The 27,805-nt window shown below is 42.4% G+C and overlaps 2 long non-coding RNA genes across 2 annotated transcripts in view; one reads left to right on the forward strand and one right to left on the reverse strand.

Annotated features, from left to right (window-relative positions):
* Window positions 1–27,575, forward strand: LOC123592138. The gene is made up of 2 exons (XR_006709604.1): window positions 1–161; window positions 27,423–27,575. It is a non-coding gene; the product is annotated as an uncharacterized LOC123592138 (long non-coding RNA).
* The window catches only part of LOC123592134, a 62,886-nt gene continuing 59,599 nt past the window's right edge, over window positions 24,519–27,805 (reverse strand). Inside the window, exon 3 of the long non-coding RNA XR_006709601.1 lies at window positions 24,519–24,965. This is a non-coding gene — a long non-coding RNA (uncharacterized LOC123592134). The remainder of the gene's footprint in view (window positions 24,966–27,805) is intronic.

Consider the following 27,805-nt stretch of genomic DNA (forward strand, 5'->3'; position numbering starts at 1 on the left):
AAGGCGTTGTGACTGTCATTTGACTGTGTGCAGTCGTCAGCTGCTGGGGACTGTGCTTTGAAGTGTGTGGGTGGCTTCAAACACTTGGGGGCAAGCAGCCCTACAGTTCTGCACCGCTGAGTGGAGGAAATAACCAGAAAAGAAAGAAGAGGCTGTTTATTGTAAGTAACTTTTATTTTAAGATCCAGCACAATAGGAGAGGAGTGGGGAGGGGAGAAGAGGGAGACAGAGAGAGAGTGATGGACTCTTCCAAAGTGATAAGTGATTATCTGGAGGCAGGGAATATAAGCTGAAGGGGAAGGAGGCAACACAAACAAAATGGGATTTTATACTTAGTAAATCAAAATCGGTCTGTGTGTATAGAACAGCGGAGCTTGAAAATACAAGTGTCAAGGTGAGAGAGGAAGGTTTACTTGGATTCCGAAAGAAATATTTGGGGTTGAAAATGAAAAGAAAGCCAGAAACTTTCATCAGAAATCGGAGAGCAACGGTCAGGCTGTGATCTAGACAGTTTGTCCTCTCTTCTTTTGTCTCGATTCGCCCCTCGTTTCCTACGGCTGCTGCAACAAATTACCACACACTGGACGATTGAAAACAACAGAAATGTAGTCTCTCTCTCCCAGTTCTGGAGGCCAGAATTCTGAGATGAATATCCCTGGTGTCACAGGGCTGTGCTCCCTCTGGAGGCTCTAGCGGAGAATCTGTTCTTGCCTCTTTCAATTCTGGCAGCTGTGGGTATTCTTTGACTTGTGGTCACATCGCTGCAAACTCTGCCTCCACGGTCACATTGCCTCCTCCTTTTCTCTCTGTCTTCCCCTCTTCTGTCTGTGTCAAATCCCCTTCTGCCTCCCCCTCCTGAGGGTACGGGTGATGGCCTTTATGCACCCCCCCACCAGATAATCCAGGATAATTCCCCATCTCAAAACCCTTAATCGCATTTGCAAAGATCCTTTTTTTGGCCGTGTGAGGTAACATTCATAGGTTCCCGGGACTAGGATGTGGATATATTTTAGGGAGGCATCTTCAGCCTACTACAACCCCAAGCTTTATACCCAAGGACAGTGAAAAGCAGTACAGCTCACAGGATCAGTTTCCTCCAAGCGTAGTTTAGCAAGAACCTCAAGCAGGGTGAGGGGAAGGGGAGCAGAAGGCTGGTTCGGTTTGTCAAATACTTTTTTCAGCCACAATACATTTCCACCCCTCTTCATAGACTGGCTCCCCAGATATCCACAAGGCTGGCCTTCTCTTTAATTACAGTAGGGAATGATTACGAAAAGGACCTAAAAAAATACACAAAGGGTGGGTCATATTTTAAATAGGCAGAAACCCAGGAAAATTTTCTACAAGCACATTTTTCTAAGGAAAAAAAAATTCTAAATATGCACACAGGTGCAAACTGCTTTCCATGTGAACATCCTGCCACATACACCTCAAACTCATCATGTCTGACGGAGGACCCAGCACCTCACAGCACCAACATATTCTTCCTTATTCGTTGCTCTAAGCTTGAAAGCTGCTGTGTTCATCTGAGCTAGCAGATCTTCAGAATTTGAACCCCCGTGAACTGTATGCAAACATTTTTGCATGTGTGCATTTGTGCCTTTCCCAGGGGAGAAATCCCTAGGCTTCATCAGATTCTCCACGGAATCTTTGAGTTCCAAAGGGGAAGAAAGGTCTGCCCCGGCCCGGCACTCAGTCGGATCCACAAAATGCACATACATAGGCATGTGCGTTTGCAATAGAGAATACCCTCTGCTTTGTTTTTGCGTGCGTTTGTCAAATTTTCATGCATTGTTGTCATAAATGTTCAGGATAGCTGGCTGGGAGTCATAGCAAAATTTTGCCACCATTCCCTTCCCAAGTAGGGCTACGTGGCCAGGATCAAGTATAAAAGTAAGGTTTTGGTCTCTCTGAAGAAATGGATTTTGCCCGTAAGAACAAGGAAGCAGGGGACCATGATGAGTACTTTTTCTGTGTGGAAGGATCATCCTGATGTGCCAACACATACCAAATAGACCTTCACATTCCTGGAATGCTTGCCTCCACCTCCTCCAACTTTGCCTAATTCATCCTTAGGTCTCAGCTTAAATACTTCTTCCCCCCCAGGGAAGGCTTCCTCAATTGTCACTGCTGGCAAAAGATTATAGACTCAAGTTTTGAAATATGGGTCTCGCTGCTTACGGAATATCTATATCCAGGGAAGGAAACTGACCACGAGCTGGGGACTGGAGACTGTCCCTTTGGTCTTAACTCTTGAAGTACCCCAAGATTTCCCTCTAACCCCGTCCTTTTCTGGAATCACTTTGGTTGCACAGGAAAGGTAGCGCTGGTACTCAGCATTAAACCGAGTACTTTGTACATTTGAGTTTTAGTTTGTGTTGGGTTTGCAACTTCCTTCTTTGTATATTCACACACTTCAGTAGGCTATTACATCAGAAAAGAGATTCAAATAGACATTTAGAAAACAAGGAGAGTCACAATACTCCTTATCAAAACTAAGAAGACAAAAAAAATTGTTGAAAACAGTCATGATGAAGTTTCAAGGAATGAAACATTAAGATTTTCATTAAATTGGTCATAGTTAGAAACTGTTAAGTTCTACTGATATTAGAGGGACCAGTTTTCCCTTCACAATATGTTCTTTATATCAGCCCATATATTTTGTTTATGGCATTGTCACAATTACCATTATAATACATTTGCATAACTTTAGGTTTATTGCCTTTCTTTTGCACTTGTCCACAGCTCTGCAAGACAGAAGCTGCCCACCTTGCTAGTGCTTAGCAGTACCATTTTCAGTAGATACTAACAAATATTGGATACACAAGTGGATGGATTAATTAATTCAGAATTGTGATTGTTTCCCTTCCCCAGAGAGAACCATCCTTTGACCATAGCAGGTAATTGTCACATTGGGTAGCATTCTCGAAATGGGCTTGTTCCACATGCCTCTTCTTAAAGCAGGGTTTCTCTACCTCAGCACAATTGCCCTTCCGGGCAGGATGGTTCTTTGTTGTGGGGGCTGTCCTGTGCACCGTACGATGTTTGACAGCAGCCTTGGTCTCTACCTGCTAGATGCCAATCTCACAACCCTCCTTAAGTTCCGCCAGCCAAAAGTATCTCCAGACTTTGGCCAATTGAACAACAATGCTTAAAGACAGAAGAGAAGCACAGGAGGTATTTCTGAATCTAGGACAAGATGAAGGATGAAGAAGAGGAAAAGGCGGCTGCGGTTGAATGCCCTTAAAGCTATGCACCTGGGGCTCTCCTTGCAGAGGGATTTTGTTTTTGTTTTCCTTTACTATCATAAATCTATCCTCCCAAAAAACTTTGCTTTGTGTACTTCGATTTTTTTAATTATTTTTTCATTTCTTCCTGAAAATATCTTTTGAACAATTCCAACTTTATTTCTATTGAACTAAGAATAGGAATTTAATTTAATTTTTTTTTTTTTTTTTGCAATTCAGTAGGACAGTTACCTGAGGCTGAGACAGATGGGAGCCTAGAAAAGATTACAGAATTGGGTCAGCTTGGATGTGGCTCCCGACACACCTGGGCCACTCTTCTCAGCGTGTTCAGCGACAGCTTCTGCGGGCCTCCTTCAGACAAGCAGCAAACCACATGGAAAGGTGACTGGAGGAGCTACCAGGAGTCAAGTTCTTTAGAGGACAGATGCTAGAAATTGCTTACTAATCTGTCCGAGTTTCAAGTTTTCTCGGTTCTGGATCTTTCTAAATAAAGCATGAGAGAACAGGGAGTTTAGAAGGGATAATGGTTTCTGATGAAATAGGAAGAAACACTTTTGCTTTAAAAATTAATGCAGCTGTTTCTCCATCCTGGGGTCCTGCATTTCAGTGTAGGAAACGTAACTGTTAAGGAATATGCAAAGAATGAAGTTGCAAACCGAACACAAACTAAAACTCAAATGTACAAAGACAAATCACTTTTCATTTTCTGGAACAGACCCAAGTTTCATGAGTCCCATCCCACAGGGTGGCAGCCAGTTTGGTGGGTGGGGAGAGCACATGAACTTTTCTAATTAATGGTGCGTTTGACTTAAAATATTCTGTGTTGACTAAACATTCTGTTCATTGAAAGTTGAACTTCCTGTGACAGCTGGGTTTCTCTTTTCCCTTCCTTTCCTCACTGTGGCAGCCAGGTGCAGAGGAAGGCTGATATCTCGCTGGCCCTAGGGAGATGGGGCTGGGGCTGGACTGGGGCTTGTCCGTCTCTACTGCGGGCCACCTGGTCCTGTCCTCGGGTATACACTGGCTGGCACCCACTAAGGTGGGCTGGTCCGATCCGTAGGACACACTCCCTGTGGGATGGAGGCTATGCACTGTAGAAATAGGTTGTATGATGTCTGATTTCCTCAGAGCATCCTGCAGGGGGTGGGTTGCTGAAGTCTAACTGGGGAACTCATCTCAGTCTATTCTCTGAGTTTGATTAGGGTCTCCCTTGGGACTCAGCCCTACCTCACCCCCTTGCTTGGTGGCCGTGCATCCACTGGAAGTCTAGCCACTAATCCCAGATGTTTCCCATCCCACCTTGAGTTTCCAGCCACAGGGCTTCTTCGCCTCACCCTCACAGTGGTATCTTGTGGCAAGTTCCTCAGCCTGAATCTCCTCTATTTTCAGCAGCCCCTAAGGGCATTTGAGAACTTTCAGATTCCTTGCATGCCACTCAGATCCTGAGGAGTCAAGAGCTCTACCTCAGGTGTCTCTTTTGTCCCTCTCTTCTTTGATATCTAGTCCATGCATGACACTGCTAAGCAGTAATGAGACAGCCTCTACAGAGCTTACGGACAGTGCAAAAGAAAGTCATTAAACATAAAAGTATACAAACGTATTATTTAATGGTAATTACAATAATGCCATAAACAAGGAAAGGACAAAAGCCCCTTTGCTGTCTTCCCTCCTCTTACTGATTTGATGACCCCCTTCCTTCAGAACATCAGCCTGGGAGAGGATAGGCCTGTCACAAGGTTCTCACAGCCTCACTATCTATTCTACAACCTGTGTCTCCCTTCTTCCCATAATCCCTCAGGGTAGCAGGTAGGCTGTTCACACCATCACCTCCCAATCCCCCTATACCTTTGTAGCAGGGACTAGTCTCACTCAGAGTCCTCTCTCTCTGGAATAATACTTATTCTTCAAAAAAAGTTTTTCTCAATGTTTATTTGAGAGAGGGAGACAGAGACAGAGCATGAGTGGGGGAGGGGCAGAGAGACAGAGGGAGACACAGAATCCGAAGCAGGCTCCAGGCTCTGAGCTGTCAGCACAGAGCCTGACGTGGGGCTTGAACTCATAAAACTGAGATCATGACCTGAGCTGAAGGAGGATGCTCAACTGACTGAGAGGCGCCCCTCTCTGGAATAATACTCCTATTTTAGCCCACCAGACTCTGTTCTTTATATGTTAATACTGGCTCAACAAACTTAGAAAATCACTTCACCTCTTGAAAAGACTGTCTTTTAAGACAGTTAGTCTCCAACTGCTCTGGAAGTCAAAAGCTGGATGTTGATTTCCCCTTCCTTTTGCATTCCTAGTGGTATGATCCTAATCCTCCCCAAAGCACGCAGACATCTCTGACAGAACAGACAAGAGGCCACATATAAAAATTATAAAAGATAAAAGTGTAAGTCCATTAATGGGACCTTTAGGTGAGGGAGACAAGACCCAGGGCCAGTACTGTGGAGTGGGGAGGTTGAGATAAGGCTCAGCATGATGAGCCAAAGTGCTTCTCACTGGGCTCAGGAGATTTTTCTAATGTAAAATGACTTCTGGTCTTATCTGGATAGATATAAAAAGTAGAAGTTGTATAATACAGGAAGTGGGAAAAGGAAACCTAGAGAGTTACGGTGATCCTCAGCAAGTTGTCAGGAAAGTGCTCTTGAGGGAGAGGAATGGCTACCAGTAGGATACTCCCTGTGGAGTGGAGGCTGTGGACAGTAGAAATAGGGGTGTCTGATGTCTGATTTCCTCTTCATCTGCTCCCATTGTCACCCTTGTAATAGCACTGCCTTGGAGAATGAAGGTGCAGCTCTGGTCCTATCTGGGGAAGAAATAAACCAGAAAGAAATGGAGACTTGGTCATAAAATGACCAGAAGCAACTGAGAAGGACCTGGGAGCAGGAATTTGGGGTGAGAGTTGACAGGTTATGACTCGGACAGGTATCTTCCCCACTGCCAGGCCAACCAAACCTGGGCACCTCCAGGTCTACGTGAGGAGGATTGAATTTTCTAATGTTAAATGCAAATGTGGTAGATTAAAAATGGCCACCAATTTTTGCCACTTCCCACGTCGAGAAGCGGTGTTTATTTCTCACCGTCTGGAATTTGGTTTGGCCCTGTCGCTGCTTGAACCAAGAGAATATGGTGATAGCTATGCTGTGCCAATCCTGAACCCAAGTCATTAAAAGGCTGGTGGTTTATGCTTTTCAAAACTCTGTGCCACTACATCGCCATCGTAGAGAAGGAAAATCCTCCTAGGAACCTTACCCCAGTGGGAAGCGCCTCATCTCATAAAAGAGAGATTAACACAAGACAAGTTAACAGAAATTTATTAACATATGCATCTCTCTCTCTCTCTTTCTCTCTCTCTCTCTCATACACACACACACACATACACACAATCATTCAGTAATGAATCACTTGAAGAGATGCTTAGAACTTCGGCTTATATAATATCTTAACAAAGGAACAATGAACTTTTAGAGAAATGACTAGACAATGGAAAGAGACTTTGTTTCTAGGGCAGTAAACTGGGGGAGGTAAATTATATGGGAAACTAATGTTAGATAAGGGCTAGCTGTAGCAAGATATGCTGTCTAGATTCTTTTGGTGTAGTCTATGGGCTGATAAAAGTGTCTAGACTTGCCTCTGGTGATTAACTTCTGTCCTTCCTGATAGGAGAGGGGAGCCACCTTTGCAAATTTACATCCCGCTTTTAGGCAAATAGGGACAAAGAAGAGAGTTTTTCTTGAATCTAGGCTTCTCAGTTGCCTTTAGCTCAAAATAATGCTTATGCTGAAGTGGCATATTCTGGGGTAGCATATTCTGCTACTCTTCACTATGCTCTAGAAAGATCACATAGAGAAACCACATGAAAAGATCAGATGGAGACTGACGAGCCCTGGGATGACACGGAGAAAGAGAGAGACCCAGCCAAGCTCAGCCTTCCAGGCATCCTTTCCAAGATGCCAGACTTGTGAGTGAGCCACTCACAGCAGCCCTGACCACGACCTGATAGTACCGACATGAGGAACCTCAGGAAAGACTAACAGAAGCACCTTTTAACTGATTCCAATCAACTCACAGAAGCATGAGAGTATTTGCTTTAAGCCACCAAGTTTTGGAATGATTTGTTATGCAGTTGATAAGTGGAACCACGGGGTAGGGCCAAGGTGACAGCCGGGAAAGAGAGTGCGATGTCCTGCACATCAGCTCTTACATGCCTCCATCCAGAAGTGACAGGTGAAATTTCCATTCATATTTCCTTAGCCAAAGCAAGTCATACAGCCATGCCTAACTTCAGGGAAGTTATGTCCAGGAAAGAAAGGGTATGAGTGACTTCTATTGCCCCACCTCTAGCAGCAGGGGAAGCCGAGAAGTTTTGTAATGATTCGTTGTACCTTATCATGATTCATTGCCTCGTGCTGGGAACGTTGCAACCCTGAACACAAATCAGGATACTGTTGTCAAGGGTGAAGGCAGAAGGAGGAACAGCGTTTGCCCCAAGAGGGGAGTGGATAAGTAACAGAGGTTGTTGCAATGGCTGCCACCTGTGTTCAAACCCTGCGCTGACCCTGGCCCTACTCGCTAAAGTTGAACTCTCCATCCTTGCACTTTCAATCCTTATATTTGGAATTTGAGTTTGGAACGAGTCTGGATGGGGAAAAAAAGGGAGAGAGAGAAGGGAAAGAGGAAGAAAAGGAAGGATGGAGAAAAAAGGTGGCAGTTGTGTACTTGGGTGTGAAATAAAAGACCTTGAGGGCTCCTGACTCTGACTTCAGCACTTTTTCTACCACTTACAGGAATAAATAATTAATGTTTGCACAAAAATGTCAAACAGAAAGACAAAGGGAAAGGGAACATTGCGAAGAGGTGTGAAATGTGTGGCAGTCTGGGTGGTCTGGTTGAAAAAGGAAAAACAAAATTCTTGTCAGGTTGGGCTTTGGGAAACTCTTGGAGGAATGGAATGGAACATTCTGATCTAAGGCTTATGCCTTGAGCACGGCTCTCTCTATTCATGACTCTAATGTAGATAAGCTTTGTTTTTTCTCCCCTTTCTTCCAAGTTCCAAACTCAGCTCACGGATTCTTCCTCGTTGGTCAAAATTAAATCCAAATAGCAACACTGTTTGTCATTTCTTTAATAAGTGAAAGACGAAATCCTAGGAAAATGTTTAACCATCTACAAAAGACTTTTCATATATTGTCCTCACAAGAACTTTATTTACCATCCTTATTTTACTTGTTAGAGAATCAAGGCTACTAGAGGCTAATTTATTCAAGTTCACTTAACACATCTGAAACTAAGCCTGTCCACCTTTATAATCCCTTACGTTAACCACCAAAATACTTAGACTTTCAAGAATTTATTTAGTGCATTGTTCTTAATTGAACCTGGGATCTAGAAAATTTCTAGATAGCTTGGCCAGCATTTGTTGCCTCATTCAGGAATACAACTTCTATTTCCTACTTCTGATGGAACTGTCTTTAGTATCCTCCCACATCTGTATCATTTTTGCTTTCTCTCTACTTTTATTCTCATCCAAATGTTCCCCACTGTACTCCCACCTAGCAGTTATGGGTTTCCACATACGTGGATATCTCAACTTATGCCCATTTGCAGCCAAGTCTGTTTATGCTGATTCTACTCACTCAATTTTATGATGCCTATTAGTTATATTTCCTGCCTTATATTGAAGCCTCAGATTCACCTACTTTTTGCCCCCTGCTCTGCTGTCTCTCCCACTCCAGCCCCTTCAAATAAATCTCACTACCCACTGCCCTGGGCTTGAGTAAAACCTCGATGGAATTCTTCATCGCTTTGCCTTGATTTTCAGATCCATTGCTCTTATATTTCCTGGTTCTTTGGGGCCCTGAACCTAGCTCCTGTTTTCTGCCTAGTCCTGTTGGTTAGTGGCATAAAGTTGCTCTCCCAGTTTTGTCTCTCTCCATACTAATGAATGCTTTATTAGAGCATCTGATGATAATGGGAACCGCCATTAGTTATGGGCCTACCATGTGTCTACCACTGAACTAAATATTTTATGCATTATTGCATTTGCTCCTGCAGGGGAAAAAAAAAATTCCCTCTACTCTTCCAAGTTCTCTGCTGAGAGCTCTGTAACAAATAACAAACAAAAGAAATAGAAACAGAAGTTTATTAACATGTATACCTCATATATGCATGGGAGACACTCAGTAACTCTTAGAGGTCCTTTAGAATTCAACTTAAATACGATTTTCAGCTAAAGACAAAAGAGAGAAAGGTGTGGGGGAAGTCAGTTATGGGGAGATGAGCGGGGGGAAAGTATGATAAACTAGAATAAGTTTTGCTATGCAGAGTTAAGTCAGTGCCTTCTCCATTGCTGAGTTGAGTTTCTTGTGATTTAGTCATTCTCTTGGTACACAGAGGGCAACACCCTTACAAATGGAGATTTCCCTACAAGTGCAAATTTCCATTACAAAAGGGTAACTTCGAATCCATTTTCAGAGCTTCTTCTTTGCCTGCTGTTTCTCAAAATAATTCTTATGCCAGAGAGGTAGATTTTGGGGTGGCACATTTTACCACCCTTCACTTCTCGTGACAAACCAGCGATGTATTGTTATTTTCTTCCTTTTCCCGGAAGACACAGAAGCAGTATCAGTGCCAGGAGACAGCCTTCATATTTTAATTAAAGCTCTTACATGGATACCTGACACTGGCCTTCACTACTTCATCTGGTCTTCCCAAGAGTCCTGCAAGCTATACAGACATTCTCGTCTCTACTTTTTGGGGGGTTGGTGGTGGGGGGGTGCTGAAGCTTAAGAAGCGTAGGTGGCCTATGAAGCACACCAAGGTTTAATCTCCAGTCTCCTCTCTCACCACACTGGCCTGCTTGCCAGACCCACTTCAGGACCTTTGTTTCAGCCATTCCCTCTGCCCCAATGCTCTTCCCCCATATCCACATGGCTCCCTTCCTCACCCCCTCCACATATTTGTTCAAATGTCACCTTCCAGTGAGGACTTCCCTAACCCTCCTACCAGAATTGCATCCCCACTCATGGCTGTCCCTCACCCCTGCCCCACTTTATGTTTTTTTCATAGCACTTATCACTCTCTGACACCACACATTTTAGTTACTAGAATGCAAGTTCCAAGATAGAAGACTTTTTGTCAATTTTGTTCACTAGTATGGGTGACAAATATTTTTGTCATTTTTGACAAATATTTGTTGAATGAATGGATGAATACATAGCTAATTCCAAAGCCTATTCCCTTTTCACCACAATATTCTCAGATCCTTTGTACCTATCATATCTTCTTTTTGCCTCTAGGCTGCTTTATAATGCTAAAGAATTTTTAAAAAAGAAATGCCTACATTCAATATTATCAAGAAAAAGAAGAAACAAGTCCGACCTATCCTGGGCCTGGAAACCGTGCTAGCAGCAGCTCTTGGCTTTATCAAAGAACATTTATTATGTGCCTTCCTGTATGTGATGCTCTGCTATGCACTATGCAGAAAAAACTAAACCAAAGTGCTTATCTTGGGCTCCATCTCCCCCTCCAATTGGCTGATTATTGGGCGAGCCAGCACTGGCATAGATGAACAAATGGAGTACATATGGCACGTACAACACAGACCTGAATGACAGGTGTTGGGAGCCAATATTCACAGGTCAGTCAGAAAGAAAAATTTACAGGCCATCAGGGAGAAAACCCATGGGAGTTTCATTATTAGACAGGGTGGGGTTTGTGGAAATCATCCAAAGAGAACTCTTGCATCCAAAATCTGTTTGGATTTTAGGGGATATTGCTGAGAAACGATTTAACTCATACACAGTGAGCTTCTAATTCACAGCTTGGTTCCTGGATGCAAATATTTGACCGAGGAAGCCACAACAACCATAATGCTGGAAGAAGAACTTGCGGCATCCTCTGTCCTTGGGAAGAACCCATTTTTTCCGATCTTGGGCCTGATGCCAACTCTTTTTAAAAAACTAATTTCCTAATGATGCTATAAGCTCCTGGTAATTGGGACAACTTTCATCATTTAGCATTCTTTAAGCATCTTGAGGTGAATTAGAGATTGTTAGCTGCATTCACTTGTGTATCACTTTTCTGTTTTATGCATATACTCCATGTGTATATAAACAAGATGATCTGATAAAAACATTAAAATTGTAAGCAAATTAAAGTAACATGAAGCCAGATCGATTGCCAGCAACAAATGCAGCTACCACCAACATAGGTTAGAGCTTTTTAGCTGCACACCAGTGCCACGAGGTCAGTTATATGAAAAGTAAATTATGCTAATTAGCATCTTACATGCTTAATTCCAAAATTAATTGTACTGGACTTTAAACTCCTTTAGAACAAGAATAATATTTTACTCATTTCTCATACACTGTCTATGTTAATGCTCAGTAAGTATACCCTCTCCCTCCAAAAGATGAAGATTCATTAGGACTGAATATTACATTAAACAGTGTATCCAGTATCTATTATGCATTTGGCACAAAATAACATTCAATAAATATTTTTTTAGAAATAAAAAAAGGGGTTCCTGGCTGGCTCAGTTGGTAGAGAGTGAAACACTTGATCTCTGGATTGTCGGTTCAAGTCCCACGTTGGATGTACAGATTACTTAAAAAAACAAACAGACAAACAAAAAAAACAAAAAAAAAAAAACAACCAACCTAAGGCTTATAAAATGCAAGCCAAGGATCCTACTCTATTTTTAAAAAAAGAAAAGAAAAAAAATAAATTAAAAAAATGAATACTGACCTGTAAAAATTAAATTTAATTCAACATTTGGGTACATGTGAATTATCAGTGAAACAAACCATAAACAAAAGATCATGGATGCAAATATTTTATGAAAAGATATTAGGGGGGAGGGGTAAGTGGAGGAAGGTAGTCAAAAAGTACTAACTTTTTCAGATCAATGAAACAGAATAGGGAACCCAGAAATGGACCCACAAACGTATGGCCGCCTAATCTTTGACAAAGCAAGAAAGAATATCCAATGGAATAAAGACAGTCTCTTCAGCAAGAGGTGCTGGGAAAACTGGACAATGACATGCAGAAGAATGAACCTGGACCACTTTCTTACACCATAGACAAAAATAAATCAAAATGTATGAAAGACCTAAATGTAAGACAGGAAGCCATCAAACTCCTCGATGAGAAAGGAGGCAAAAACCTCTTTGATCTTGGCCACAGCAACTTCTTACTCAACAGGTCTCTGGAGGCAAGGGAAACAAAAGCAAAAATGAACTACTGAGACCTCATCAAGATAAAATCTTCTGCACAGAGAAGGAAACAATCAGCAAAACTAAAAGGCAACTGACAGGATGGGAGAAGATATTTGCAAGCGACATATCAGATAAAGGCTTAGTATCCAAAATCTATAAAGAACTTACCAAAGTCAACACCCAAAAAACAAATAATCCAGTGAAGAAATGGGCAAAAGACATGAATAGACACTTCTTCAAAGAAGACATCCAGATGGCCAACTGACACATGAAAAAATGCTCAACATCATTCATCACCAGGGAAATACAAATCAAAACCACAATGAGATATCACCTTACACCTGTCAGAATGGCTAACGTTAACGACTCGGGCAACAACAGATGTTGGTGAGAATGCGGAGAAAGAGGATCTTTTGCATTGCTGGTGGGAATGCGAGCTGGTGCAGCTACTCTGGAAAGCAGTATGGAGGTTCCCTAAATAATTAAAAATAGAACTACCCTACAACCCAGCAATTGCACTACTAGGTATTTATCCAAGGGATACAGGTATGCTGTTTCAAAGGGACATATGTACCCCAATGTTTATAGCAGCACTATCAACAATAGCCAGAGTGTGGAAAGACCCCAAATGTCCATTGATGGATGAATGGATAAAGAAGATGTAATATATATATATATATATATATATATATATATATATATATACAATGGAATGTTACTCAGCAATCAAAAAGAATGAAATCATTTGCAACTATGTAGATGGAACTGGAGGGTATTATGCTAAGCGAAATTAGAGAAAGACAAATAACATGATTTCACTCATATGAGGACTTTAAGATACAAAACAGATGAACATAAGGGAAGGGAAGCAAAAATAATGTAAAAACAGGGAGGGGGACAAAACATAAGAGACTCTTAAATATGGAGAACAAACAGAGGGTTTCTGGAGAGGTTGTGGGGGGGGGGGGTAGGCTAAATGGGGAAGGGGCATTAAGGAATCTACTCCTGAAATCATTGTTTCACTATATGCTAACTAATTTGGATGTAAATTGAAAAATAAAATTAAAAAAAGTACTAACTTTTAATTATAATATAAAAAAGTACTAGGGATGTAATGTACAACATGATGACTCTAGATAACAGTATGTATGATATATAGGAAAGTGGTTAAGGGAGTAAATCCTGAGAGTTCCCATCACAAGAAACTTTTTTTTTTCTTTTTCTTTTCTTTTTATTATATTGAGATGTATGTTAGCTGACTTTATTGTGGCAATCATTTCACAATATATGTAAAGGAAACCATCATGCTGTATGCCTTAAACTTATATAGTGATGGATGTCAACTATATCTCAACAAAACTGGGGAAAGGCATGCCTGGGTGACTCAGTTGGTTGAGTATCTGACTTCAGCACAGATCATGATCTCACAGCTCGTGGGTTCGAGTCCTGCGTGGGGCTCTGTGCTGACACCTTAGAGCCTAGAGCCTGCTTTGGATTCTGTGTCTCCCTCTTTCTCTGATCCTCTCCTGCTCATGCTCTCTCTCTCTCTCTCTCTCTCAAAATAAATAAGCATTAAAAATTGAAAAAAAAAAACCGGGTGGGGGGAAGGTACTGACAAGCCCAAAGATTAAATTCTGCATCAGCTCTTGAGGAGAGGGTGGTTTGGGGCATTACTGATACATTCTGGGCTTTATTTCCCTATTCTATCCTGATGAATCTTAGACAAGAATGAGGGTTGGGTTAGAGGATGATCTCTACAGTCTCTTTCATCTCCAAGTTCTGGGATTATGATTTGTATAATCCAAAAGGATATAGGTATATTTGCAGAGGGTGGCCCATTGCCTGGCAGGGTTGAATGATTTTTTAAAAGTGAATAAACTGTAAACAGAGCCAGCTCCAAGACAGCCTCCAACAATCCCACCTCCTGATACCCTTGTGTGGTTCTCTCCCATGTCATACTAGAGGTGATCTGTTTGACCACTAGCATACAGCCGAAGTAGTGGCACACCACTTCCTACATTAGAGGTTATAAAAATAAAAGTGAGGAACTGAGACCTTCTGCCAACGGCCATGTGAACACATCTGTAAGTGGATTCTCCTCAAAGCTCCATTCAAGGTTTCAGGAGACAGCAGTCCCTGCTGACAGATTGACTATGACCTTGTGAACCAGAACCACTTGGCTAAGGTGGTCCTGGATTCCTGATCTTCAGAAACTAGGCGAGATAATGCATTGTTGCTGTTTTAAGTTGCTAGATTCGGGGGGGAATTTGTTACGCAGCAAGAGATAACAAAGACATTTTTCATCCCAAAGTCCTCCCTTCTCCTGGGGGAGATATGATTAATGTCAATTTCACCATTCCTGGAAATTATGCACTTTTTAAAAAAATTTTTTTTTCAACGTTTATTTATTTTTGGGACAGAGAGAGACAGAGCATGAACGGGGGAGGGGCAGAGAGAGAGGGAGACACAGAATCGGAAACAGGCTCCAGGCTCTGAGCCATCAGCCCAGAGCCCGACACGGGGCTCGAACTCACGGACCGCGAGATCGTGACCTGGCTGAAGTCGGACGCTTAACCAACTGCGCCACCCAGGCGCCCCTTATGCACTTTTTTTGGCAACATACATTTTATAAGAAAAGACACAAGTTAATACCAGCATTTTCCTAGCTACCTAGTTTTAAAATCAGCTTCACTCAAGCCACAGCTTTAAAAAGGAAGAAAAACTACCTTATTGCATGTAGTAATGGTCTCATTGTGATCTTTCTCTCTAGAGTTTCAAGATTACATGTTGCCTTTGCCAAAATTTCCCTTCTTTCATGGCCATCCAATAGGTACATCATTCTCTTTCATACTTTTCTTACTGGGTCTTCCTATGAAACAACTTTAAAAGAAACACATTCATAGGGCTTGTTTCTCTTTCAATACCTCTTTAATTCATAGATTTGCTCTTTACTTCATGACAAAATGGCCTTTGAAGATCTTCAAGGACTGTTTTTATGTCTAAGAATTTAAAAAAGTTAGAATATGGAATTCAACTGCTTTGGGCATTCAATATTTCACCTTGGAGGTAATGTATACAAAGACCTTAGAACAGATTTATACAGAAGTTATTTATATAGAAGTACAGATTGACACCCTATTATGTAGATAAGGAAATGCTTCATGTGCTTAATACCTAGAGACCAAAATGGAGAAGAGCTATCCACTAACGCAGCCTGGACTCTGCAGTGGATGCCAAGTTCAGAATAGCTCTCATAATTCTAATTAAGGACCCCCTCCATAGGATGGTTTTTATGATTTCTCCGTCATCTACCAGAGCTGTGAACAAAACTGTTGTCTCTAAAATGTTTCCTGATAGGTCATTGTAAAATGATCTGGCACAAAATTACTCAAAAACTTCTGTGGACAGGAATGTTTATTAACACATCACTGTGCCTTTGGGCAAACACATTTCTTAGGTCTAAACATCAAATTGCTGCTGCATGCCTCTAGGAAACGGTGTATACATTTTACCTGATCTGCAAAGGTATGGGCCTCAAACAGTATGCTAGATCTTTCTTACATCAAAGAGGCACAGGGACTGACAACGCAGTCTGGTTAATAATCTAAATTCTGTAAAACTAGAAGTGACTAGATTTAGGGGCACCTGGGTGGTTCAGTTGGTTAAGCATCTGACTTCGGCTCAGGTCATGATCTCACAGCTCATGAGTTCGAGCCCCGCATCTGGCTATTGTGTTGACAGCTCAGATCCTGGAGCCTGCTTTGGATTCTGTGTCTCCCTCTCTCTGTGTCCCTCCCCTGCTTGGACTCTTGTCTGTCTCTCTCTAAAAAACAAACACACATTAAAAAAAAAAAAAAGTGACTAGATTTACACAAAGAAAGCACCAGCAAGGGCATAGTGTTTCCTGATTCCTCTGATTGTGGGATTTTGAGGGCAATGGGGGAAGGGAGAGAAGGGAGGCCATGGGAATCACGACCCTGTGGAGAACCACCATGTCCTCACCCTACAGGAAAGAGGGAAAAGAGAAATGAGTACAAGACAAGAAGTTTTGTGCTTAGAAACTCACTAAGGTGTAAGATGCTGTAAAAGAGGTTTTTGCTCCTGACTTGCTTATACTCCTGGTCTCCTAGATCTGGATTCTGAGAAAAAAGAGTTGCCTAGAAATCTATTCCTAGCTTCCATTTTTAGGTTTTAGTAGTTATAGCCAAAAGCTGATGAGTTGGTGGCCATCGCAATTTTTCTTGTACCACAGTCATAACATTCTCAAAGTGAGTTTGCATGGTTACTTGTGGGTCAAAACTGAGGGCAATTAAAGCTTTGGAAAATGACCTTCCCTCCTCCCTCCTTCCCTTCCCTCCCTCCTTCTTTCCCTCCTTCCTTCCTTTGATAAATTTACTTTGAAGAATCAAAATTTATTTTCTTTTTTCCCCATCTTTATTGAGGTATAATTGACAAATAAAATTGTCCATACTTAAGGTGTATAATTTGATGTTTTGACATACATTGTGAAATAATTATCACAAGTGAGCTAATTAACATGAAAACTGATGTTTTTAAATAAAAAATATTTGAGTTGCAAATGATTCCCTCATGATTTTGCACAGGAAATGTGACTAAAATGTAAACTGTACAAAATTAAATTACAGAATATTAGGGCAAGAGAAAACAGTTCCTGGGCACTGTCTAGACAAGCATTCAGGAAACAGTGATAGTGTTATTTATTCTTATTTTTTGCCACCTGTCAAGAGAAAGAATATCAATGTTCAGGTCATAAATAAGTCGGTGAAGGGGCGCCTGGGTGGCTCCGTCAGTTAAGTGTCTGACTTCAGCTCAGGTCATGATTTCGCGGTTTGTGAGTTCGAGCCCCGCGTCAGGCTCTGTGCTGACAGCTCAGAGCCTGGAGCCCGTTCGGATTCTGTGTCTCCCCATCTCTTGGCCCCTCCCCTGCTCATGCTCTGTCTCTCTCTGTCTCTCAATAATAAGTAAATGTTAAAAAAAAATTAAAAAATAAATAAGTCACTGAAGGTGATTACATTCCCTTTATTTTCCCCAGAGAAAAAGGAAATTGGATGTTTAGCATAGAATATTCATTATTACACCCGGGTTGACCTAGAAGAGCAAGTTTTCTTACAACCTCATTACAATGAAGCTACTAACACCTCTTGCATATTAATCAGTTATGATCTTGGAAGTTACATGGTCACTTGTACCCCGAATGCATGTAGCTTAATTTGGCCCAATACCCATTATCTTTTTCTGCATAACAACAGCCTATAAACTTTTCAGCCTAACACAGCAACCCCTCATTAAGCTCACAGTTCTCCGGGTTAACAATTCGAGTTGGGCTCAGCTGGGCCATTCTTCTGGTCTTGGCTGGGCTAACTCACGAGTACTTGGTCAACAGCTGGTTGACTAAGTGGCTTTGCTTCTGAGGGAGGGCTTGCCTAGGATGACCTCAGCTGGGACAACTCATCTCCGTTCCGCACAGTCATGTGAACTTGAGCAAATTTCCTAGCCTCTCTGGTCTTCCCTGCTGGCTCATTCTCATCAACACACAAATACGCTGTTATTTCTCTAACCCACAGCCAGAAAGGCCTCTTTTGTCTCCAGCTATCGCCCTATCTCTCTGCTCATTGTTATAGCCAAACTCTTTAGAAGTTATTTGGACTCACTGGCTCCAATTCCATTCTTCCCATGTTTTGCTAAAACCTACTCCAGAAGGTTTTAGCCCACACCATTCTGCCCAAATTGCTCCTGTCAAGGACAACCTTTACATTGCTCAATCCAAAGATCCATTCCTACTCCTCATCTTACGTGACCCGTCAGCAGCAGTTGACACGTGTCATCACCCCATCTCCTCGAAACACTTCTTTCACTTGGCTTCTGGGCAGCACACCCACCTGGTTCTCATCCTCCCTCACTAGCTTCCCCTTCCAGGTCTCCTTTACTGGCTCCAATATCAGAGTTCATCCAAGCTCAGTCCTTGGACTTTTTCCCTTCTGATTTTACTTATTTTCCTGGTGATCTCATCCAGTCTCCTGATTTTTAAGTATCGTCCATATGTGAATAACTCCAAATTAATGTCCCTATCCACGACCCCAAGTCCAGACATAAATATCCAGCTGCCTACAAGCAATCTCCACTTGGAAATGTTATATTTTCCTATTTCCGCTGCAACAAATGATCATAAACTGAGTGGCTTAAAACAACATGAATGTATTATCTTACTGTTTTGGAGGTCAGAAGTCCAAAATGGGTCTCAGTGGGTAACATCAGAGTGTCAGCACGGCTGCATTTCTTTTCTAAAGGCTCTAGGGGAGAATCCATTTTCTTGGCCTTTCCAACTTTTAGAGACTGCTGGCATTTGTTTGCTTGTGGGCTCCTTCCATCTTCAAAGCCAGCAATGGCCAGTGAAGTCTTTCTTGCATTGCATAGTCTGACACTGACTTCCACATTTAAAGACTTATGATTACATTACATCCACCTGAGTAGTGCAGGACACCTTCCCTATTTTAAGGTCAGCTAATTAGCAACCTTAATTCCATCCACTAATTCAATTCCCCCTTGCCATATAATCAAACATATTCACAGGTTCCCTAATTCACAGGGAATTAGGATCTCAATGGGCCTTTTGGGGGATCCTTATCCTGCCTGCCACAGATGTCTTATAGTCATGTCAAAGTTAGCATATCCAAACTGAACTCCTGAGCTTCCCAATCCTGCCCCTCTCTAAGTTCTCCTCAACTTCAATCAACGCCAACCTCACCTTTCCAGTTGATCAAGGCAGAAAGTTTGGAGTCACCTTTTTCTTCTCTTCTCTTTCTAGCTCATATCCAATCTGTTAGCAAATCCTGTGGACTCCACCTACAGAGATGCTTAGAATCTGATACTTCTTACCGCCTCCCAAGCAACTACATTGGTTCATCCTCCTCCATTACTCTCTTGGGTTATTGTTAATGGTCTCCAGATCTCCCAGGGTATTATAATAGTCTCCCAACCCATCTCTGTGGTTTCTGCCCTGTCCTACCAGCACCCATTTCCCACCTGCCCACACGTAGTCTGTTCTCAATATAACATCCAGATGATATTTTTACAACAGAAGTCAGACCATGTAGCTTCTCCCCTCACAACTCTCCCAAGGCTTCTCAGCTCCATAAAAGTCAATACCTGCAAGGCCCATAGGATCTGGCCTTTCCTCCTACTTCTCTGACTTCTGTTCCTCCCCAACATACTCATTTTTACTCCACCCACCAGGGCCTCCCTGCTCTGTCTGCAACAGTCCGGGCACCTCCTCGCGGCTTTTGTACTTGGCAGTTTACTCTTTGTGACACACTCTTCTCCCAGAGGTTTATAATATGGGTCTCTCTTCATCTCCCTCAATCTTTGCTCAAAGTCCCCTTCTCAGTGAGGCTTTCCTTATTCATCATCCTTTATTTTTTAACTTTTTTCCCCCTTTTCTTTTATTGAAGTATCGTTGACACACCATGTTATGTTAGTTTCAGGAATACGATGTAGTGATTCGACACATCTACTTGTTATGCTATGCTCGTCACAAGTGCAGCTACCATCTGTCACCATACTACACTGTTCTAATACCATTGCCATATTCCATATGCGTACCTTTTATCCCTGTGACTTATTCACCCCATAACTGGAAGCCTGTACCTCCCACTCCCCTTCATCTACTTTGTTTATTCCCCCAAGCCCCTCCCGTCTGGCAACCATCAGTTCTCTGTATTTATGAAACTGTTTCTGCTTTTCGTTTGTGTCTTTGAGATCCACATATAGGTGAAATCCCTATGATATTTGTCTTTCTCTGACTTATTTTACTTAGCGTAGTAGCCTCTAGGCCCATCGGTGTAGTTGCAAATGGCAAGAGCTCATCCTTTCATATGGCCAAGTAAAATTCCATTGTATGTACATACCTACATACGGTGGAATCTATACTAAAGCTTCTTTACCCACTTACCTGTCAGTGGACACTTGGGTTGCTTCCATATCTTGGCTATTATAAAGAATGCTGCAATAAACATCGGGGTGCATCTATCTTCTCAAATTAGTGGTTTTGTTTTCTTTGGGTAAATATTTAGTAGTGGAATTACTGGATCATATGGTATTTCTCTTTCTGTTTGAAGAACATCCATACTGTTTTCCACAGTGGCTGTACCAATTTACATCCTCACCAACAGTGCAACAGGGTTCCTTTTTCTCCACGTCCTCGCTAACACTTGTTATTTCTTGTTGTTTTGAATCTAGCCATTCTGACAGGTGTAGGGTGAGGTCTCATTGTGGTTTTAATTTGCATCTCCCTGATGATTGGTGACATTGAGCATCTTCTCACAACATCCTTTAAATTGCACGCACATGGGGGTGCCTGAGTGGCTCAGTCAGTTGAGCGTCCCGACTTTAGCTCGGGTCATGATCTCACAGTCTGTGAGTTTGAGCCCCGCGTCAGGCTCTGTGCTGACAGTTCGGAGCCAGGAGCCTGCTTTGGATTCTGTGTCTCTCTCTGTCTCCATCCCTCCCCTGCTCGCACTCTCTCTCCCTCTCCCTCTCTCTTTGAAAAATAAATAAACATTAAAAAAAATTTTTAAATTGCATGCACATGCACACACACACGGACACAGAAACCTTTCCTTCTTTTTTTTTTTTTTTTAATTTTTTTTTTTCAACGTTTATTTATTTTGGGGACAGAGAGAGACAGAGCATGAACGGGGGAGGGGCAGAGAGAGAGGGAGACACAGAATCCGAAACAGGCTCCAGGCTCTGAGCCATCAGCCCAGAGCCTGACGCGGGGCTCGAACTCACGGACCGTGAGATCGTGACCTGGCTGAAGTCGGACGCTTAACCGACTGCGCCACCCAGGCGCCCCCCCTTTCCTTCTTTAATGCTTTACTTTTCTCAGTAGCATTTATCACATTCTAACTTACCATATAATTTACATTTTTATAGTTTATTTTTATCTCTCACCACTAGATAGTAAATTCCACGAAGGCAGGGATGCTTTGAGGTATTCCTAATTCTTAGGCCATTATCAAGTACATGGTAGACACTCAGTAGATATTAGACAAATAAATGATTCTGCATCAGTTTCTTCATCAGTAAAATGGGAATACTAGGAATGGTAACGATATCGTAAAGTTATTGGGAGAATTAAATAAATTAATATATGTAATGTGTTATCACAGAGCCTGCAACGGAGAAAGCATTAAAGAAGTATTTGGCGCTTATAATCTGTCTACCATTTACACTGATTCTTCTCTTGTTACTCAGTGAGCACCAAGCACTACCCCTCAAGAGGTAACGATAGTAATATATCGAGAATACACTGTGTCCTAGTAAGGAAGTCATATGTAAATACTTGCTATTTTATATAATTTAACAAAGCCCTCAGCAAGTAACGATCTTACATTAATTACTACTGGACTCTCTAGGTGTGTGTGTTGAGGACAAATGTTCAGTATCCTTGTTTTTCTATTGGATGCACACATGTTAACATGGACAAAGGAACCTGAACTTTAGTCCCTCACCCGGTCAGAACTAACCACGAACGGCAGGCAGATGAGCTAAATCCTCATGACTGTCGTAGTCCCACATTCCTTTGTTATTAATTGGATTTAGGTGATGACCTTCAAGTCTAGAATCAGCACCATTCTTTCCCAGTTTGAATATTGGCACAAGCCACAGACCTTATTAATCTTATTTCAAAATGTCAGAACACCAATATTCAGAGCATTTGAAACTGTGCAAATAACCTTCTAGAATACATTTTCAAAATCAAAGTATCATTATTGGTTTTCTTCCTTCATCCTCTTGCAGCATATACCAAACTGAATCCCAGAGATTCCATCAACTTATTTCCATTTTTATACCAGTGAGGCCAAAGGGAAAAAAGCATTATTATCTGGATGCAGAAGCTCCGTGAAGAGCCAAACCTCAGACTTGCACATCTTAGAAAATTAAAGTCTCTCCTGACAAAGTAGGCCAAATATTTCTGATGTGTAGCTATTGGATGGTCAGTTTTATTCACTCCCTAATAAATATGAAGCACCCAAAAAATCAGTTTTATAAGAAACCGGACCATCGCTGGCTGTTTGTCTTTGATTAAACATCACCTCTGCGATTTAATTCAATCACTTCAACGTTTATTTATTTTGGGGACAGAGAGAGACAGAGCATGAACGGGGGAGGGGCAGAGAGAGAGGGAGACACAGAATCGGAAACAGGCTCCAGGCTCTGAGCCATCAGCCCAGAGCCTGACGCGGGGCTCGAACTCACGGACCGCGAGATCGTGACCTGGCTGAAGTCGGACGCTCAACCGACTGCGCCACCCAGGCGCCCCATAATTCAATCACTTCAAATGGAAGTCTATGATGTTTGACTCTGAATAAAACACTTTAACGTCAAGTTTAAAGACGGCCACGTGCAGTTGTACAGATCATTCATTGCACCTGCCTATCTAGCTGAGGGGGCAAGTGAGGCTGAAAGATTTTTCGCTTTGTTTATTTTCACTTCCAAGGCTTGACTGTGAGTATTAAGGATAAAACCTGGAAGACTCAGCATACAGTGACATCATAAACCTTAGAGCTGGAAAGAATAGGTGATAATATTATAGGAGAGGACAGAGGATGAGAGTGAATCATATAGGACCAATGCCTAGATAATTCATAAGACTCTTCAAGAAATTTAGATCAGGCCTGGAGAGAAGGGGAGAAAGGGAGAAGAAAGTAGAAGAGAAAACAATGACCGTGGCAATTTATCAAAAGAAGATGAGTTATATCTAAAGAAAATGAATTATAATGATTTGGTAAGATTATGTTTTCTGCACTCTACTCAACAGAAATTGGGGACTTGAGATCCAAACTCAGTTTTTAAGCAGTTTTGTAGAAGCTGAATATGTGTACACCTGAGTAACAGGGGCTGGGACTATAAAATGTATACCCAGCATATTGCATTTATTGAGCTTCCAAAACACAGTGGGCTCTAGGCTAAGAGCCTTACACGCATTCTCACATTTAGTCAATCCAGGGGAAAAAGGGTCAGAGAGGCTGGCTGGGTATTTTCTACTTGCCTCTCCAGATCATTATCTCCCCTGCCCTGTGCCAAAAGAGGCTGACTGATATGAACTACCACCACCAGCCACCTTGTCCTACTGCTTCTTATTGGGTTTGGCCAGTGGTAGGACTGGTGGAGAGTGAGATCAGGGTACTTACTCCCCTGGCTCTCTATGTCATATTGCCTTGAATTGTCTTCATCCCTCTATGGAAGGTGATAGCTCTTATCAGGCAGCCCTCTCCATTGCTACTGATATGGACTGAATGTTTATGTCCCCCGCCCCCAAGTTCATATGTTAAAGCCCTAACCCCCAAAGTGATGATATTTGGAAGTAGGACCTTTGGGAGGTGGTTAGGTTTAGACGAGATCATGAAGGTAACCCCCCCCCCCCGCGCCCCCCCGCGATGAGATTAGCTTTTTTATAGGAAGAAAAAGACACACCAGAGCTTGCTCTTTCTCTGCCATGTGAGGATATGTGGGAAGAAAGCTGCTGTCTGCAAGCCAGAGAGCCAACTCTCACCAGGAACCAGATCTGCCAGCACCTCGAGCTGGGCCTTCCCAGCCTCCAGAACAGTGAGAAATAAATGTCTGCTGTTCAAGCCGCCCCATCTATTGTATTTTGTTATAGCGGCCCGGTGCACTGACACAGCTACCCTCTCGGGAGTTCCAGGACCGCTGCCTCCCACTCCCAATGCCCCTTCAGGCACAGGGAAGATAGGCGACTGCCTGACACCACTGGTCTTAAAGTCCTGCGCTATTCCTTTCTGGTTTCAGTAAAGCCTGCCCGCAATCTAGTGAACAGCCACTTTCTGCCTACCCAGTGGGAGTGCGCCCTCTATTTCCTGCTAGGACACTCCCTAATATTCATGTACCTCCTAAGCAGAGACTGGGTGGCCGTTTATCAACAGGACTTTGCTCATCTGTGTAGCTACAGGGATCTTCACGCTTCTTCCAACTCTGAAAGTCTTTCTATGCTGCTTATAGTTACACTAATAAAGACATTCGTTACGTTTTTATTCAATTATACATGAAACAGCAAATATTTCCTGTAAAACCTTTACATTGTGTTGAGCGAAACTGTTCTGTCTATCCTCCCAGAAGCCGTTCCTTGTGACCCCTGCACTCGATTTAAAAGAAAAAGGAATGGAGAAAAAGCGAGTGACAGTCCAGTGTCAGTGCTGGAGGGCAGCCATTGACTCCGAGTCCCTGGAGACAGAGGTCCTGGAGGTCCTGGAGAGTTTGTGGCTTTCTCTACCTGGGACAACTAGTTTTCTAGAGATGGGATTGAGAACCCACGAATGCTGCTCACCAGATGAAGAAGGACAGCTTGTTGCAGGGCACAAAGCTTTTGTTTGGAGTTACATCTTGATGCTTCTGAAAGCAGCAACATTTCTCAGTGTTTCCTGTGTGTTCAGCTCCTCAGGAGAGGCTGAATATGCAAATGCTAGGATAAAATATAGTAAGAAAAAATAATGAATGAAACAGTCCACTGCATCTCAAACAATTTCGCATCATCATCCCGTCTCCTTTTGTCTTATGACCAGGAATAATCGCCAAATTGTTGTTCATGTTGTTGAATTTCTGCTAAAAATCCCTCATACTTGTCTAAGGCTTTATAATTTATGGAGCCTCTCATTTTATTCTCATAAGGATCTCCTGTGCGTGTGCATGCACAAACACACACAGACACACACAATTGTGAAAATAAATAGGGCAGGTATTCTCTTTTATTTTTATTATTGGTGTTTTTTTTTAATCTCATAATATCTTATCTTTTTCCATTCCAACCCCTCAAAGTCTTTTATGATATATTATAAATGTGATTTTTCTTGATCTTGGTAATAATAATCTTATTAGTAATACTATGTTATTTGCTATGCTATATTATTTGTTACATATTCATTTGTTGATAATCTTTTTTTTATTTTAATTTTTAATTTGTATTCTGTAAAGTTGCCGATTCTGGAGATTTTCTCTATTCCTTTCTAGTCTTTGTTGCTTTTGGTCTTTCTTTCCCACTCAAAATGTCCCCTTTAATATTTCTCACAGGGGTGGTTTAGTGGTCACGAACTCCCTTAGTTTTTGTTTGTCTGACAGGCTGTTTATCTTTCTATTCTGAATGACAGCCTTGATGGCTAAAGTATTCTTGGCTGCATATTTTTTCCACTTCGGGCATGTTGAGTATATCATGCCACTCCCATCTGGCCTGCCAGGTTTCTGGGGAGAGATCTGCTGCAAACCTGACTTGTCTTCCCTTGTAGATTAGGAATTTATTTTCCCTTGTTGCTTTCAGGATTCTTTCCTTATCTGTATATTTTAAAAATTTTACTATGATATATTCTTGGAGTGGGCCAGCTTTTGTTAAATTTGGTGGGAGTTCTCTGTGCCTCCTGGATTTCAATGTCTGTTTCCTTCCCCAGATTAGGGAAGTTTTCTGCTATAATGTGCTCATTTAAAACTTTTCTGCCCTCTTTCCCCTTTCTGGGACTCCTATGATACAAATGTTATTATGCTTTATGGAGTTACTGAGTTCCCTAAGTCTACATTCATGATCTAATACTTTTCTTTCCCTACTCTTTTCAGCTTCATTACTTTCCATATTTTTATATTCTATATCACTTATTCATTCCTCTGAGTCGTACATCCTCACTGTCACTACATCCTGTTTGTTGTGAATCTCAGCTATAGCATTTTTTTCCAGCCTGACTAGTTTTTAGTTCTTTTATTTCTGCAGTAAGGGATTCTCTGGTGTCTACTATGCTTTCTCAAGCTCAGTCAGTCTCCTTATGATTGTTTTAAATTCTGGTTCAGGCATAATTACTTATATCTGTTTTGGTTAGGTCCCTGGCTGTGACCTCTTCATGTTCTTTATTTTGGGGTGAATTCCTTCATTTTGGCACTTTGTTTAGGTCACTATTTGTGTGTGTGTGTGTGTGTGTGTGTGTGTGTGTGTGTTGGGAAATCCTGTTATATTTCCTGGTCCTGAGAGTAATGGCTGTATTAAGAAGAGGTCCTATACTATCCAGGGCCTCATGCTTCAGGAAGTATTTCAGAGTGTGCACTCCGCTATTGTGTTTTGGTTGCTCTTTCCCTCAGATCGGTCCTCTGCAGAGCTTCTCCTTGCCTGCAGTGGGGAGCGTTTGGGCCTTTCCAGTGTGTGGCATTTTAACTAGGTGTACTTTAGTCTGCTTGTTAAAATGAGCCTGACCCTATTTCCACCAGAGCTGAAGCTTTGCAGAGCTCTATGATCAGTAGTCTTGGTACATGTTGGGGTTTGTGCTGGCTTTCTGGGGAAGAGGCCTGCTGCTTGGGTTCTCAGCCAGACCTGCCCTAGTAAAGATGCACCTGCAGTGAGCAGTGGGGCAGAGCTTGGTGTATGTGGCCTCCAGCCTCCACTGGGAGGCGCTGTGTTGTTCACTGAAGTCTGTCCCTGCTGATGGGAGGCAGGAAAAATGGCATTGCCCCGCTCTCGGAAGCGGGGAGTTTGTGCCCACTGCTATTCAGAAAGCCCTCACAGATGAGTGAACAATCTCCCTTCTTGTGTCCCAGGTTTCTGTCAGAATCCTGCTTTCACCCTGTGTCTGAATCGTCTGCCTGCCTTGCGGCCAGTACTCCTGTGTTTTATCTCAGTCACGCAGCTAGGTTTCAAAACCTCCAAATTTTAGGGACTCAGAGCAGTGCAGACCCACGCTGATCCTCTGGGGGAGGGTATCGCGGTGCTGTGGCTAGTGCCAGTTCATCCCAGAAAATCCGTCCCACGACTGTGCAGAGGCTTGGAATTTGTGGTAAAATGCAGCCAAGAGTTGGCTTCTAGGTTAGCTGCCCTCTCAGCAGGTGCCCCTACTGCTATGCTAATTAACAGGCCGCTCAGTGACCCCCTGTCTCTTCTGTCCCCTGAAAGGTAGTGCCATCTCTCCCAAATGCATTCCAAGAAGTGGAACTGTTTCTCCTGGTGAGACCCAGGAGATCCTCAGACCATGCTGTCCATTCCAGGGCCTCTGCTCTCCTTCCCCACAAGAACACCGCTAAGGCCACCGGCATGACCCTGGTGATGGTATGACTTCTAAAACTTCAGACTTCGAGCTCCCCTGCTTGTAAAAACTTGCCACAATCAGTTCCTCTCCTTTTCTCAGTCAGTGGTTTTGGGGAAGAGTTTTTCTTGTGCAATCTCCTGCATGCTGCCTTCTTTGTCTCTCTCCCTTTCTCCCTCTTTCCTCTTTCCCTGATCAGACCCCCACTCTGCAGCACCCTCAATTCTTTTCTCTCCCTCAAATCAACTCTCCG

This window comes from Leopardus geoffroyi, chromosome B4 (assembly GCF_018350155.1).
Source record: "Leopardus geoffroyi isolate Oge1 chromosome B4, O.geoffroyi_Oge1_pat1.0, whole genome shotgun sequence".
In the NCBI taxonomy this organism is placed as follows: domain Eukaryota; kingdom Metazoa; phylum Chordata; class Mammalia; order Carnivora; family Felidae; genus Leopardus; species Leopardus geoffroyi.